This window comes from Amia ocellicauda, unplaced genomic scaffold (genome assembly GCF_036373705.1).
Source record: "Amia ocellicauda isolate fAmiCal2 unplaced genomic scaffold, fAmiCal2.hap1 HAP1_SCAFFOLD_83, whole genome shotgun sequence".
NCBI classification, from domain to species: Eukaryota; Metazoa; Chordata; class Actinopteri; order Amiiformes; family Amiidae; genus Amia; species Amia ocellicauda.
In genome coordinates, this window is record NW_027103009.1 from 297,855 (window position 1) to 309,897 (window position 12,043).

The 12,043-nt window shown below is 46.9% G+C and overlaps 4 non-coding genes and 27 pseudogenes across 4 annotated transcripts; all 31 read left to right on the forward strand.

Annotated features, from left to right (window-relative positions):
- The first annotated feature begins 1,353 nt into the window (after positions 1-1,353).
- LOC136744379 (uncharacterized) lies at positions 1,354-1,472 on the forward strand (annotated as a pseudogene).
- Positions 1,473-1,686: 214 nt separating this feature from the next.
- On the forward strand, positions 1,687-1,805 carry LOC136744237 (uncharacterized; annotated as a pseudogene).
- Positions 1,806-2,024: 219 nt separating this feature from the next.
- Positions 2,025-2,142, forward strand: LOC136744300 (uncharacterized; annotated as a pseudogene).
- Positions 2,143-2,358: 216 nt separating this feature from the next.
- On the forward strand, positions 2,359-2,477 carry LOC136744457 (5S ribosomal RNA). Its single transcript, XR_010815988.1, has one exon. It is a non-coding gene; the product is annotated as a 5S ribosomal RNA (ribosomal RNA).
- Positions 2,478-2,688: 211 nt separating this feature from the next.
- LOC136744336 (uncharacterized) lies at positions 2,689-2,807 on the forward strand (annotated as a pseudogene).
- A 214-nt stretch (positions 2,808-3,021) lies between these two features.
- On the forward strand, positions 3,022-3,140 carry LOC136744159 (uncharacterized; annotated as a pseudogene).
- Positions 3,141-3,350: 210 nt separating this feature from the next.
- On the forward strand, positions 3,351-3,469 carry LOC136744145 (uncharacterized; annotated as a pseudogene).
- Positions 3,470-3,683: 214 nt separating this feature from the next.
- LOC136744233 (uncharacterized) lies at positions 3,684-3,802 on the forward strand (annotated as a pseudogene).
- Positions 3,803-4,021: 219 nt separating this feature from the next.
- Positions 4,022-4,140, forward strand: LOC136744182 (uncharacterized; annotated as a pseudogene).
- Positions 4,141-4,349: 209 nt separating this feature from the next.
- Positions 4,350-4,468, forward strand: LOC136744146 (uncharacterized; annotated as a pseudogene).
- Positions 4,469-4,695: 227 nt separating this feature from the next.
- On the forward strand, positions 4,696-4,814 carry LOC136744200 (uncharacterized; annotated as a pseudogene).
- Positions 4,815-5,024: 210 nt separating this feature from the next.
- LOC136744232 (uncharacterized) lies at positions 5,025-5,143 on the forward strand (annotated as a pseudogene).
- A 227-nt stretch (positions 5,144-5,370) lies between these two features.
- Positions 5,371-5,489, forward strand: LOC136744311 (uncharacterized; annotated as a pseudogene).
- Positions 5,490-5,697: 208 nt separating this feature from the next.
- Positions 5,698-5,816, forward strand: LOC136744391 (uncharacterized; annotated as a pseudogene).
- A 219-nt stretch (positions 5,817-6,035) lies between these two features.
- On the forward strand, positions 6,036-6,155 carry LOC136744246 (uncharacterized; annotated as a pseudogene).
- A 209-nt stretch (positions 6,156-6,364) lies between these two features.
- LOC136744195 (uncharacterized) lies at positions 6,365-6,483 on the forward strand (annotated as a pseudogene).
- A 213-nt stretch (positions 6,484-6,696) lies between these two features.
- On the forward strand, positions 6,697-6,815 carry LOC136744350 (5S ribosomal RNA). Its single transcript, XR_010815962.1, has one exon. It is a non-coding gene; the product is annotated as a 5S ribosomal RNA (ribosomal RNA).
- Positions 6,816-7,024: 209 nt separating this feature from the next.
- Positions 7,025-7,143, forward strand: LOC136744249 (uncharacterized; annotated as a pseudogene).
- A 216-nt stretch (positions 7,144-7,359) lies between these two features.
- Positions 7,360-7,478, forward strand: LOC136744437 (uncharacterized; annotated as a pseudogene).
- A 210-nt stretch (positions 7,479-7,688) lies between these two features.
- LOC136744305 (uncharacterized) lies at positions 7,689-7,807 on the forward strand (annotated as a pseudogene).
- Positions 7,808-8,362: 555 nt separating this feature from the next.
- Positions 8,363-8,481, forward strand: LOC136744269 (uncharacterized; annotated as a pseudogene).
- A 208-nt stretch (positions 8,482-8,689) lies between these two features.
- LOC136744392 (uncharacterized) lies at positions 8,690-8,808 on the forward strand (annotated as a pseudogene).
- A 219-nt stretch (positions 8,809-9,027) lies between these two features.
- LOC136744294 (uncharacterized) lies at positions 9,028-9,147 on the forward strand (annotated as a pseudogene).
- A 208-nt stretch (positions 9,148-9,355) lies between these two features.
- Positions 9,356-9,474, forward strand: LOC136744466 (5S ribosomal RNA). The gene has a single exon (XR_010815996.1). It is a non-coding gene; the product is annotated as a 5S ribosomal RNA (ribosomal RNA).
- Positions 9,475-9,684: 210 nt separating this feature from the next.
- Positions 9,685-9,803, forward strand: LOC136744250 (uncharacterized; annotated as a pseudogene).
- Positions 9,804-10,013: 210 nt separating this feature from the next.
- LOC136744166 (uncharacterized) lies at positions 10,014-10,132 on the forward strand (annotated as a pseudogene).
- A 208-nt stretch (positions 10,133-10,340) lies between these two features.
- Positions 10,341-10,459, forward strand: LOC136744252 (uncharacterized; annotated as a pseudogene).
- Positions 10,460-10,669: 210 nt separating this feature from the next.
- On the forward strand, positions 10,670-10,788 carry LOC136744147 (uncharacterized; annotated as a pseudogene).
- Positions 10,789-10,997: 209 nt separating this feature from the next.
- On the forward strand, positions 10,998-11,116 carry LOC136744313 (uncharacterized; annotated as a pseudogene).
- A 212-nt stretch (positions 11,117-11,328) lies between these two features.
- On the forward strand, positions 11,329-11,447 carry LOC136744361 (5S ribosomal RNA). Its single transcript, XR_010815963.1, has one exon. It is a non-coding gene; the product is annotated as a 5S ribosomal RNA (ribosomal RNA).
- A 208-nt stretch (positions 11,448-11,655) lies between these two features.
- On the forward strand, positions 11,656-11,774 carry LOC136744251 (uncharacterized; annotated as a pseudogene).
- Positions 11,775-12,043: the final 269 nt, after the last annotated feature.

Below are 12,043 nucleotides of genomic sequence, written 5' to 3' on the forward strand. Positions count from 1 at the left end.
ATACACATACATACATATACACTCACCTAAAGGATTATTAGGAACACCTGTTCAATTTCTCATTAATGCAATTATCTAATCAACCAATCACATGGCAGTTGCTTCAATGCATTTAGGGGTGTGGTCCTGGTCAAGACAATCTCCTGAACTCCAAACTGAATGTCTGAATGGGAATGAAAGGTGATTTAAGCAATTTTGAGCGTGGCATGGTTGTTGGTGCCAGACGGGCCGGTCTGAGTATTTCACAATCTGCTCAGTTACTGGGATTTTCACGCACAACCATTTCTAGGGTTTACAAAGAATGGTGTGAAAAGGGAAAAACATCCAGTATGCGGCAGTCCTGTGGGCGAAAATGCCTTGTTGATGCTAGAGGTCAGAGGAGAATGGGCCGACTGATTCAAGCTGATAGAAGAGCAACTTTGACTGAAATAACCACTCGTTACAAACGAGGTATGCAGCAAAGCATTTGTGAAGCCACAACACGTACAACCTTGAGGCGGATGGGCTACAACAGCAGAAGACCCCACCGGGTACCACTCATCTCCACTACAAATAGGAAAAAGAGGTGAGACATTCAGATGGTAGAGTCAGAATTTGGCGTAAACAGAATGAGAACATGGATCCATCATGTCTTGTTACCACTGTGCAGGCTGGTGGTGGTGGTGTAATGGTGTGGGGGATGTCTTCTTGGCACACTTTAGGCCCCTTAGTACCAATTGGGCATCGTTTAAATGCTACGGCCTACCTGAGCATTGTTTCTGACCATGTCCATCCCTTTTTGACCACCATGTACCCATCCTCTGATGGCTACTTCCAGCAGGATAATGCACCATGTCACAAAGGTCGAATCATTTCAAATTGGTTTCATGAACATGACAATGAGTTCACTGTACTAAACTGGCCCCCACAGTCACCAGATCTCAACCCAATAGAGCATCTTTGGGATGTGGTGGAACGGGAGCTTCGTGCCCTGGATGTGCATCCCACAAATCTCCATCAACTGCAAGATGCTATCCTATCAATATGGGCCAACATTTCTAAAGAATGCTTTCAGCACCTTGTTGAAGCAATGCCACGTAGAATTAAAGCAGTTCTGAAGGCGAAAGGGGGTCAAACACAGTATTAGTATGGTGTTCCTAATAATCCTTTAGGTGAGTTCATCGTAGCTCTTAATACTCTCTTTCTGTCTGGAGGAGATATAATTGAAGTATTGTACACGTACCCGGCTACTTTCAACACCCATTGCTGCACTGATATTTTTCCCTCCATTTTTCTTTATCCATTTTTTTTTTTGCTGGAAGTTCCGTCAATACCCGTCAGCCTTTAAGAGACATCATGCAGCCAGGCCTCTTGGCTTGCGGCCACACCGTCCTGAACGCGCCCAATCTCATCAGATCTCGGAAGCTAAACGGGGCAAGGGCTCGTCAGTACTTGGATGGGTGACCTCCTGGAGATATCAGGTGCTGCAAGTTATTTCGTCTCCTGGGTAACTTTATCGTAGCTCTAAATACTCTCTTTCAGTCTGGAGGAGATATTATTGAAGAATTCTCACGTACCCGGCTACTTTCAACACCCTTTGCTGCACTGATATTTTTCCCTCCATTTTTCTTTTTTCTTTTTTATTTTGCTGGAAGTTCCGTCAATACCCTCCAGCCTTTAAGAGACATCATGCAGCCAGGCCTCTTGGCTTGAGGCCACACCGTCCTGAACGCGCCCGATCTCGTCAGATCTCGGAAGCAAAACGGGGCAGGTCCTGGTCAGTACTTGGATGGGTGACCTCCTGGAAATACCAGGTGCTGCTAGCTTTTTTGTCTCCTGGGTAACTTCATCGTAGCTCTTAATACTCTCTTTCTGTCTGGAGGAGATATAATTGAAGTATTGTACACGTACCCGGCTACTTTCATAACCCTTTGCTGCACTAATATTTTTCCCTCCATTTTCCATTTTTTTTTTTTTTTTTTTTTGCTGGAAGTTCCGTCAATACCCGCCAGCCTTTAAGAGACATCATGCAGCCAGGCCTCTTGGCTTGCGGCCTCACCGTCCTGAACGCGCCCTATCTCATCAGATTTCGGAAGCTAACGGGGCAGGGCCTGGTCAGTACTTGGATGGGTGACCTCCTGGAAATACCAGGTGCTGCAAGCTTTTTACGTCTCCTGGGTAACTTCATCATAGCTCTTAATACTCTCTTTCAGTCTGTAGGAGATATTATTGAAGAATTGTACACGTACCCGGCTACTTTCAAAACCCTTTGCTGCACTGATATTTTTCCCTCCATTTTTCTTTTTTTTTTTTTTTTTTGCTGGAAGTTCCGTCAATACCCGCCAACCTTTAAGAGACATCATGCAGCCAAGCCTTTCGGCTTGTGGCCACACCGTCCTGAATGCGCCCGATCTCGTCAGATCTCGGAAGCTAAACGGGGCAGGGCCTGGTCAGTACTTGGATGGGTGACCTCCTGGAAATGCCAGGTGCTGCCAGCATTTTACGTCTCCTGGGTAACTTCATCGTAGCTCTTAATACTCTCTTTCTGTCTGGAGGAGATATAATTGAAGAATTGTACACGTACCCGGCTACTTTCAACACCCTTTGCTGCACTGGTATTTTTCCCACTATTTTTCTTTTTTTTTTTTTGCTGGCAGTTCCGTCGATACCCGCCAGCCTTTAAGAGACATCATGCAGCCAGGCATCTTGGCTTGTGGCCACACCGTCCTGAATGCGCCCGATCTCGTCAGATCTCGGAAGCTAAACGGGGCAGGACCTGGTCAGTACATGAATGAGAGACCTCCTGGAAATAACTAGTGCTGCAAGCTTTTACGTCTCCTGGGTAACTTTATCGTAGCTCTTAATTCTCTCTTTCTGTCCGGAGGAGATATAATTGAAGAATTGTACACATACCCGGCTACTTTCAACACCCTTTGCTGCACTGATATTTTTCCCTCCATTTTTCTTTTTTTTTTTTTTTTTGCTGGAAATTCCGTCAATACTTGCCAGCCTTTAAGAGACGTCATGCAGCCAGGTCTCTTGGCTTGCGGCCACACCGTCCTGAACGCGCCTGATCTCGTAAGATCTCGGAAGCTAAACGGGGCAGGGTCTGGTCAGTACTTCGTTGGGTGACCTCCTGGAAATACCAGGTGCTGCAAGCTTTTTACGTCTCCTGGGTAACTTCATCGTAGCTCTTAATACTCTCTTTCTGTCTGCAAGAGATATAATTGAAGAATTGTACACGTACCTGGCTACTTTCAACACCCTTTGCTGCACTGGTATTTCTCCCTCCATTTCTCTTTTTTTTTTTTGCTGGATGTTCCGTCAAAACCCGCCAACCATTAAGAGACATCATGCAGCCCGGCCTCTTGGCTTGCAGCCACACCGTCCTGAACGCCCCCGATCTCATCAGATCTTGGAATTTAAACGGGGCAGGGCCTGGTCAGTACTTGGATGGGTGACCTCCTGGAAATGCCAGGTGCTGCAAGCTTTTACGTCTCCTGTGAAACTTCATCGTAGCTCTTAATTCTCTCTTTCTGTCCGGAGGAGATATAATTGAAGAATTGTACACGTACCCGGCTACTTTCAACACCCTTTGCTGCACTGATATTTTTCCCTCCATTTTTCTTTTTTTTTTTTTTTTTGCTGGAAATTCCGTCAATACTTGCCAGCCTTTAAGAGACGTCATGCAGCCAGGTCTCTTGGCTTGCGGCCACACCGTCCTGAACGCGCCTGATCTCATCATATCTCGGAAGCTAAACGGGGCAGGGTCTGGTCAGTACTTCGTTGGGTGACCTCCTGGAAATACCAGGTGCTGCAAGCTTTTTACGTCTCCTGGGTAACTTCATCGTAGCTCTTAATACTCTCTTTCAGTCTGGAGGAGATATTATTGAAGAATTGTACACGTACCCGGCTACTTTCAACAGCCTTTGCTGCACTGATATTTTTCCCTCCATTTTTCTTTTTTTTTTTTTTTTTTTTTGCTGGAAGTTCCGTCAATACCCGCCAACCTTTAAGAGACATTATGCAGCCAGGCCTCTTGGCTTGTGGCCACACCGTCCTGAATGCGCCCGATCTCGTAAGATCTCGGAAGCTAAACGGGGCAGGGCCTGGTCAGTACTTGGATGGCTGACCTCCTAGAAATATCAGGTGCTGCAAGCTTTTTACGTCTCCTGGGTAACTTCATCGTAGCTCTTAATACTCTCTTTCTGTCTGCAAGAGATATAATTGAAGAATTGTACACGTACCTGGCTACTTTCAACACCCTTTGCTGCACTGGTATTTCTCCCTCCATTTCTCTTTTTTTTTGTGCTGGATGTTCCGTCAAAACCCGCCAACCATTAAGAGACATCATGCAGCCCGGCCTCTTGGCTTGCAGCCACACCGTCCTGAACGCCCCCGATCTCATCAGATCTTGGAATTTAAACGGGGCAGGGCCTGGTCAGTACTTGGATGGGTGACCTCCTGGAAATGCCAGGTGCTGCAAGCTTTTTACGTTTCCTGGGTAACTTTATCGTAGCTCTTAATACTCTCTATCTGTCTGGAGGAGATATAATTGAAGTATTGTACACGTACCCAGCTACTTTCAACATCCTTTGCTGCACTGATATTTTTCCATCCATTTTTCTTTTTTTTTTTTTTTTTTTTTTTTTTTTTGCTGGAAGTTCCGTCAATACCCGCCAACCTTTAAGAGACATCATGCAGCCAGGCCTCTCGGCTTCCGGCCACACCGTCCTGAACGCGCCCGATCTCGTCAGATCTCGGAAGCCAAACGGGGCAGGGCCTGGTCAGTACTTGGATGGGTTTCCTCCTGGAAATACCTGGTGCTGCAAGCTTTTCACGTCTCCTGGGTAACTTCATCGTAGCTCTTAATACTCTCTTTCTGTCTCCAGGAGATATAATTGAAGAATTGTACACGTACCCGGCTACTTTCAACACCCTGTGCTGCACTGGTATATTTCCCTCTATTTTTCTTTTTTTTTTTTGCTGGCAGTTCCGTCAATACCCGCCACCCTTTAAGAGACATCATGCAGCCAGGCATCTCGGCTTGCGGCCACACCATCCTGAACGCGCCCGATCTCGTCAGATCTCGGAAGCTAAACGGGGCAGGACCTGGTCAGTACATGAATGTGAGACCTCCTGGAAATACCTGGTGCTGCAAGCTTTTACGTCTCCTGGGTAACTTTATCGTAGCTCTTAATACTCTCTATCTGTCTGGAGGAGATATAATTGAAGTATTGTACACGTACCCAGCTACTGTCAACATCCTTTGCTGCACTGATATTTTTCCATCCATTTTTCTTTTTTTTTTTTTTTTTTTTTTTTTTTTTTGCTGGAAGTTCCGTCAATTCCCGCCAACCTTTAAGAGACATCATGCAGCCAGGCCTCTCGGCTTCCGGCCACACCGTCCTGAACGCGACCGATCTCTTAAGAACTCGGAAGCTAAACGGAGCAGGACCTGGTCAGTACTTGGATGGGAGACCTCCTGGAAATACCTGGTGCTGCAAGCTTTTACGTCTCCTGGGTAACTTTATCGTAGCTCTTAATTCTCTCTTTCTGTCTGGAGGAGATATAATTGAAGAATTGTACACGTACCCGGCTACTGTCAACACCCTTTGCTGCACTGGTATATTTCCCTCTATTTTTCTTTTTTTTTTTGCTGGCAGTTCCGTCAATACCCGCCAGCCTTTAAGAGACATCATGCAGCCGGGCCTCTTGGCTTTCGGCCACACTGTCCTGAACGCGCACGATATCGTCAGATCTCTGAAGCTAAACGGGGCAGGGCCTGGTCAGTACTTAGATGGGAGACCTCCTGGAAATACCTGGTGCTGCAAGCTTTTTACGTCTCCTGTGAAACTTCATCGTAGCTCTTAATACTCTCTATCTGTCTGGAGGAGATATAATTGAAGTATTGTACACGTACCCGGCTACTTTCAACACCCTTTCCTGCACTGATATTTTTCCCTCCATTTTCCTTTTATTTTTGTTTTTTTTTTGCTGGAAGTTCCGTCAATACCCGCCAGCCTTTAAGAGACATCATGCAGCCAGGCCTCTTGGCTTGCGGCCACACCGTCCTGAACGCGCCCGATCTCGTCAGATCTCGGAAGGTAAAAAGGGGCAGGGCCTGGTCAGTACTTGGATGGGTGACCTCCTAGAAATATCAGGTGCTGCAAGCTTTTTACGTCTCCTGGGTAACTTCATCGTAGCTCTTAATACTCTCTTTCTGTCTGCAGGAGATATAATTGAAGAATTGTACACGTACCTGGCTACTTTCAACACCCTTTGCTGCACTGGTATTTCTCCCTCCATTTCTCTTTTTTTTTTTGTTGGATGTTCCGTCAAAACCCGCCAACCATTAAGAGACATCATGCAGCCCGGCCTCTTGGCTTGCAGCCACACCGTCCTGAACGCCCCCGATCTCATCAGATCTTGGAATTTAAACGGGGCAGGGCCTGGTCAGTACTTGGATGGGTGACCTCCTAGAAATGCCAGGTGCTGCAAGCTTTTTACGTCTCCTGGGTAACTTCATCGTAGCTCTTAATACTCTCTATCTGTCTGGAGGAGATATAATTGAAGAATTGTACACGTACCCGGCTACTGTCAACACCCTTTGCTGCACTGATATTTTTCCATCCATTTTTCTTTTTTTTTTTTTTTGCTGGAAGTTCCGTCAATACCCGCCAACCTTTAAGAGACATCATGCAGCCAGGCCTCTCGGCTTGTGGCCACACCGTCCTGAATGCGCCCGATCTCGTCAGATCTCGGAAGCTAAACGGGGCAGGGCCTGGTCAGTACTTGGATGGGAGACCTCCTAGAAATACCAGGTGCTGCAAGCTTTTTACGTCACCTGGGTAACTTCATCATAGCTCTTAATACTCTCTTTCTGTCTGGAGGAGATATAATTCAAGTATTGTACACGTACCCGGCTACTTTCAACACCCTTTGCTGCACTGGTATTTCTCCCTCCATTTCTCTTTTTTTTTTTTGCTGGCAGTTCCGTCAATACCTGCCAGCCTTTAAGAGACATCATGCAGCCAGGATCTCGGCTTGCGGCCACACCATCCTGAACGCGCCCGATCTCGTCAGATCTCGGAAACTGAATGGGGCAGGGCCTGGTCAGTACTTGCATGGGAGACCTCCTGGAAATACCAGGTGCTGCAAGCTTTTTACGTCTGCTGGGTAAGTTTATCGTAGCTCTTAATACTCTCTTTCTGTCTGGAGGAGATGTAATTGAAGTATTGTACACATACCCGGTTACTTTCAACACCCATTGCTGCACTGATATTTTTCCCTCCATTTTTCTTTTTCTTTATTATTATTTCTGGAAGTTCCGTCAATATCCGCCAGCCTTTAAGAGACATCATGCAACCAGGCCTCTCGGCTTGTGGACACACAGTCCTGAACGCGCCCGATCTCGGAAGATCTCGGAAACTAAACGGGACAGGACCTGGTCAGTACTTGGATGGGAGATCGTCTGGAAATACCAGGTGCTGCCAGCTTTTTACGTGTCCTGGGGAACTTCATCGTAGCTCTTAATACTCTCTTTCTGTCTCCAGGAGATATAATTGAAGAATTGTACACGTACCCGGCTACTTACAACACCCTTTGCTGCACTGGTATTTTTCCCTTTATTTTTCTTTTTTTTTTTTGCTGGCAGTTCCGTCAATACCCGCCAGCCTTTAAGAGACATCATGCAGCCAGGCATCTCGGCTTGCGGCCACACCATCCTGAACGTGCCCGATCTCGTCAGATCTCGGAAGCTAAACGGGGCAGGACCTGGTCAGTACTTGATTGTGAGACCTCCTGGAAATACCTAGTGCTGCAAGCTTTTACGTCTCCTGGGTAACTTTATCGTTGCTCTTTATAGTCTCTATCTGTCTGGAGGAGATATAATTGAAGTATTGTACACGTACCCGTCTACTTTCAACACCCTTTGCTGCACTGATATTTTTCCCTCCATTTTTCTTTTTCATTTTATTTTTTTATTTTTTTTTGCTGGAAGTTCCGTCAATACCCGCCAGCCATTAAGAGACATCATGCAGCCAGGCCTCTTGGCTTGCGAGCACACAGTCCTGAACGCGCCCGATCTCGGAACATCTCGGAAACTAAACGGGGCAGGACCTGGTCAGTACTTGGATGGGAGATCTTCTGGAAATACCAGGTGCTGCCAGCTTTTTACGTCTCCTGGGGAACTTCATCGTAGCTCTTAATACTCTCTTTCTGTCTGGAGAATATATAATTGAAGAATTGTACACGTACCCAGCTACTTTCTACACCCTTTGCTGCACTGGTATTTTTCCCTCTATTTTTCTTTTTTTTTTTTGCTGGCCGTTCCGTCGATACCCGCCAGCCTTTAAGAGACATCATGCAGCCAGGCATCTCGGCTTGCGGCCACACCATCCTGAACGCGCCCGATCTCGTCAGATCTCGGAAGCTAAACGGGGCAGGACCTGGTCAGTACTTGATTGTGAGACCTCCTGGAAATACCTAGTGCTGCAAGCTTTTACGTCTCCTGGGTAACTTTATCGTAGCTCTTAATACTCTCTTTCTGTCTGGAGGAGATATAATTGAAGAATTGTACACGTACCCGGCTACTTTCAACACCCTTTGCTGCACTGGTATTTTTCCCTCTATTTTTCTTTTTTTTTTTTGCTGGAAGTTCCGTCAATACCCACCAGCCTAAAGAGACATCATGCAGCCGGGCCTCTTGGCTTTCGGCCACACTGTCCTGAACGCGCACGATATCGTCAGATCTCTGAAGCTAAACGGGGCAGGGCCTGGTCAGTACTTAGATGGGAGACCTCCTGGAAATACCTGGTGCTGCAAGCTTTTTACGTCTCCTGTGAAACTTCATCGTAGCTCTTAATACTCTCTATCTGTCTGGAGGAGATATAATTGAAGTATTGTACACGTACCCGGCTACTTTCAACACCCTTTCCTGCACTGATATTTTTCCCTCCATTTTCCTTTTATTTTTGTTTTTTTTTTGCTGGAAGTTCCGTCAATACCCGCCAGCCTTTAAGAGACATCATGCAGCCAGGCCTCTTGGCTTGCGGCCACACCGTCCTGAACGCGCCCGATCTCGTCAGATCTCGGATGGTAAAAAGGGGCAGGGCCTGGTCAGTACTTGGATGGGTGACCTCCTAGAAATATCAGGTGCTGCAAGCTTTTTACGTCTCCTGGGTAACTTCATCGTAGCTCTTAATACTCTCTTTCTGTCTGCAGGAGATATAATTGAAGAATTGTACACGTACCTGGCTACTTTCAACACCCTTTGCTGCACTGGTATTTCTACCTCCATTTCTCTTTTTTTTTTGTTGGATGTTCCGTCAAAACCCGCCAACCATTAAGAGACATCATGCAGCCCGGCCTCTTGGCTTGTGGCCACACCGTCCTGAATGCGCCCGATCTCGTCAGATCTCGGAAGCTAAACGGGGCAGGGCCTGGTCAGTACTTTTATGGGTGACCTCCTAGAAATACCAGGTGCTGCAAGCTTTTTACGTCACCTGGGTAACTTCATCATAGCTCTTAATACTCTCTTTCTGTCTGGAGGAGATATAATTCAAGTATTGTACACGTACCCGGCTACTTTCAACACCCTTTGCTGCACTGGTATTTCTCCCTCCATTTCTCTTTTTTTTTTTTTGCTGGCAGTTCCGTCAATACCTGCCAGCCTTTAAGAGACATCATGCAGCCAGGATCTCGGCTTGCGGCCACACCATCCTGAACGCGCCCGATCTCGTCAGATCTCGGAAACTGAATGGGGCAGGGCCTGGTCAGTACTTGCATGGGAGACCTCCTGGAAATACCAGGTGCTGCAAGCTTTTTACGTCTGCTGGGTAAGTTTATCGTAGCTCTTAATACTCTCTATCTGTCTGGAGGTGTTATAATTGAGGAATTGTACACGTACCCGGCTACATTCAACAGCCTTTGCTGCACTGGTATTTTTCCCTCTATTTTTCTTTTATTTATTTGCTGGCAGTTCCGTCAATACCCGCCAGCCTTTAAGAGACATCATGCAGCCAGGCGTCTTGGCTTGCGGCCACACCATCCTGAACGCGCCCGATCTCGTCAGATCTCGGAAGCTAAACGGGGCAGGACCTGGTCAGTACTTGAATGTGAGACCTCCTGGAAATACCTGGTGCTGCAAGCTTTTACGTCTCCTGGGTAACTTTATCGTAGCTCTTAATACTCTCTTTCTGTCTGGAGGAGATATAATTGAAGTATTGTACACGTACCCGGCTACTTTCAACACCCTTTGCTGCACTGGTATTTCTCCCTCCATTTCTCTTTTTTTTTTTTGCTGGCAGTTCCGTCAATACCCGACAGCCTTTAAGAGACATCATGCAGCCAGGATCTCGGCTTGCGGCCACACCATCCTGAACGCGCCCGATTTCGTCAGATCTCGGAAACTGAATGGGGCAGGGCCTGGTCAGTACTTGGATGGGAGACCTCCTGGAAATACCAGGTGCTGCAAGCTTTTTACGTCTGCTGGGTAAGTTTATCGTAGCTCTTAATACTCTCTTTCTGTCTGGAGGAGATATAATTGAAGAGTTGTACACGTACCCGACTACTTTCAACAGCCTTAGCTGCACTGATATTTTTCCCTCCATTTCTCTTTTTTTTTTTTGCTGGATGTTCCGTCACAACCCGCCAACCATTAAGAGACATCATGCAGCCAGGCCTCTCGGCTTGCAGCCACACCGTCCTGAACGCCCCCGATCTCATCAGATCTTGGAATTTAAACGGGGCAGGGCCTGGTCAGTACTTGGATGGGTGACCTCCTGGAAATGCCAGGTGCTGCAAGCTTTTTACGTCTCCTGGGTAACTTCATCGTAGCTCTTAATACTCTCTTTCTGTCTGGAGGTGTTAAAATTGAGGAATTGTACATGTACCCGGCTACTCTCAACAGCCTTTGCTGCACTGGTATTTTTCCCTCTATTTTTCTTTTTTTTTTTGCTGGCAGTTCCGTCAATACCCGCCAGCCTTTAAGAGACATCATGCAGCCAGGCGTCTCGGCTTGCGTCCACACCATCCTGAACGCGACCGATCTCGTCAGATCTCGGAAGCTAAACGGGGCAGGACCTGGTCAGTACTTGAATGTGAGACCTCCTGGAAATACCTGGTGCTGCAAGCTTTTACAACTCCTGGGTAACTTCATCGTAGCTCTTAATACTCTCTATCTGTCTGGAAGAGATATAATTGAAGTATTGTACACGTACCTAGCTACTGTCAACACCCTTTGCTGCACTGATATTTTTCCATCCATTTTTCTTTTTTTTTTTTTTTGCTGGAAGTTCCGTCAATACCCGCCAACCTTTAAGAGACATCATGCAGCCAGGCCTCTCGGCTTGTGGCCACACCGTCCTGAATGCGCCCGATCTCGTCAGATCTCGGAAGCTAAACGGGGCAGGGCCTGGTCAGTACTTGGATGGGAGACCTCCTAGAAATACCAGGTGCTGCAAGCTTTTTACGTCACCTGGGTAACTTCATCGTAGCTCTTAATACTCTCTTTCTGTCTGGAGGAGATATAATTCAAGTATTGAACACGTACCCGGCTACTTTCAACACCCTTTGCTGCACTGGTATTTCTCCCTCCATTTCTCTTTTTTTTTTTGCTGGCAGTTCCGTCAATACCCGCCAGCCTTTAAGAGACATCATGCAGCCAGGATCTCGGCTTGCGGCCACACCATCCTGAACGCGCCCGATCTCGTCAGATCTCGGAAACTGAATGGGGCAGGGCCTGGTCAGTACTTGCATGGGAGACCTCCTGGAAATACCAGGTGCTGCAAGCTTTTTACGTCTGCTGGGTAAGTTTATCGTAGCTCTTAATACTCTCTTTCTGTCTGGAGGAGATGTAATTGAAGTATTGTACACATACCCGGTTACTTTCAACACCCATTGCTGCACTGATATTTTTCCCTCCATTTTTCTTTTTCTTTATTATTATTTCTGGAAGTTCCGTCAATATCCGCCAGCCTTTAAGAGACATCATGCAACCAGGCCTCTCGGCTTGCGGACACACAGTCCTGAACGCGCCCGATCTCGGAAGATCTCGGAAACT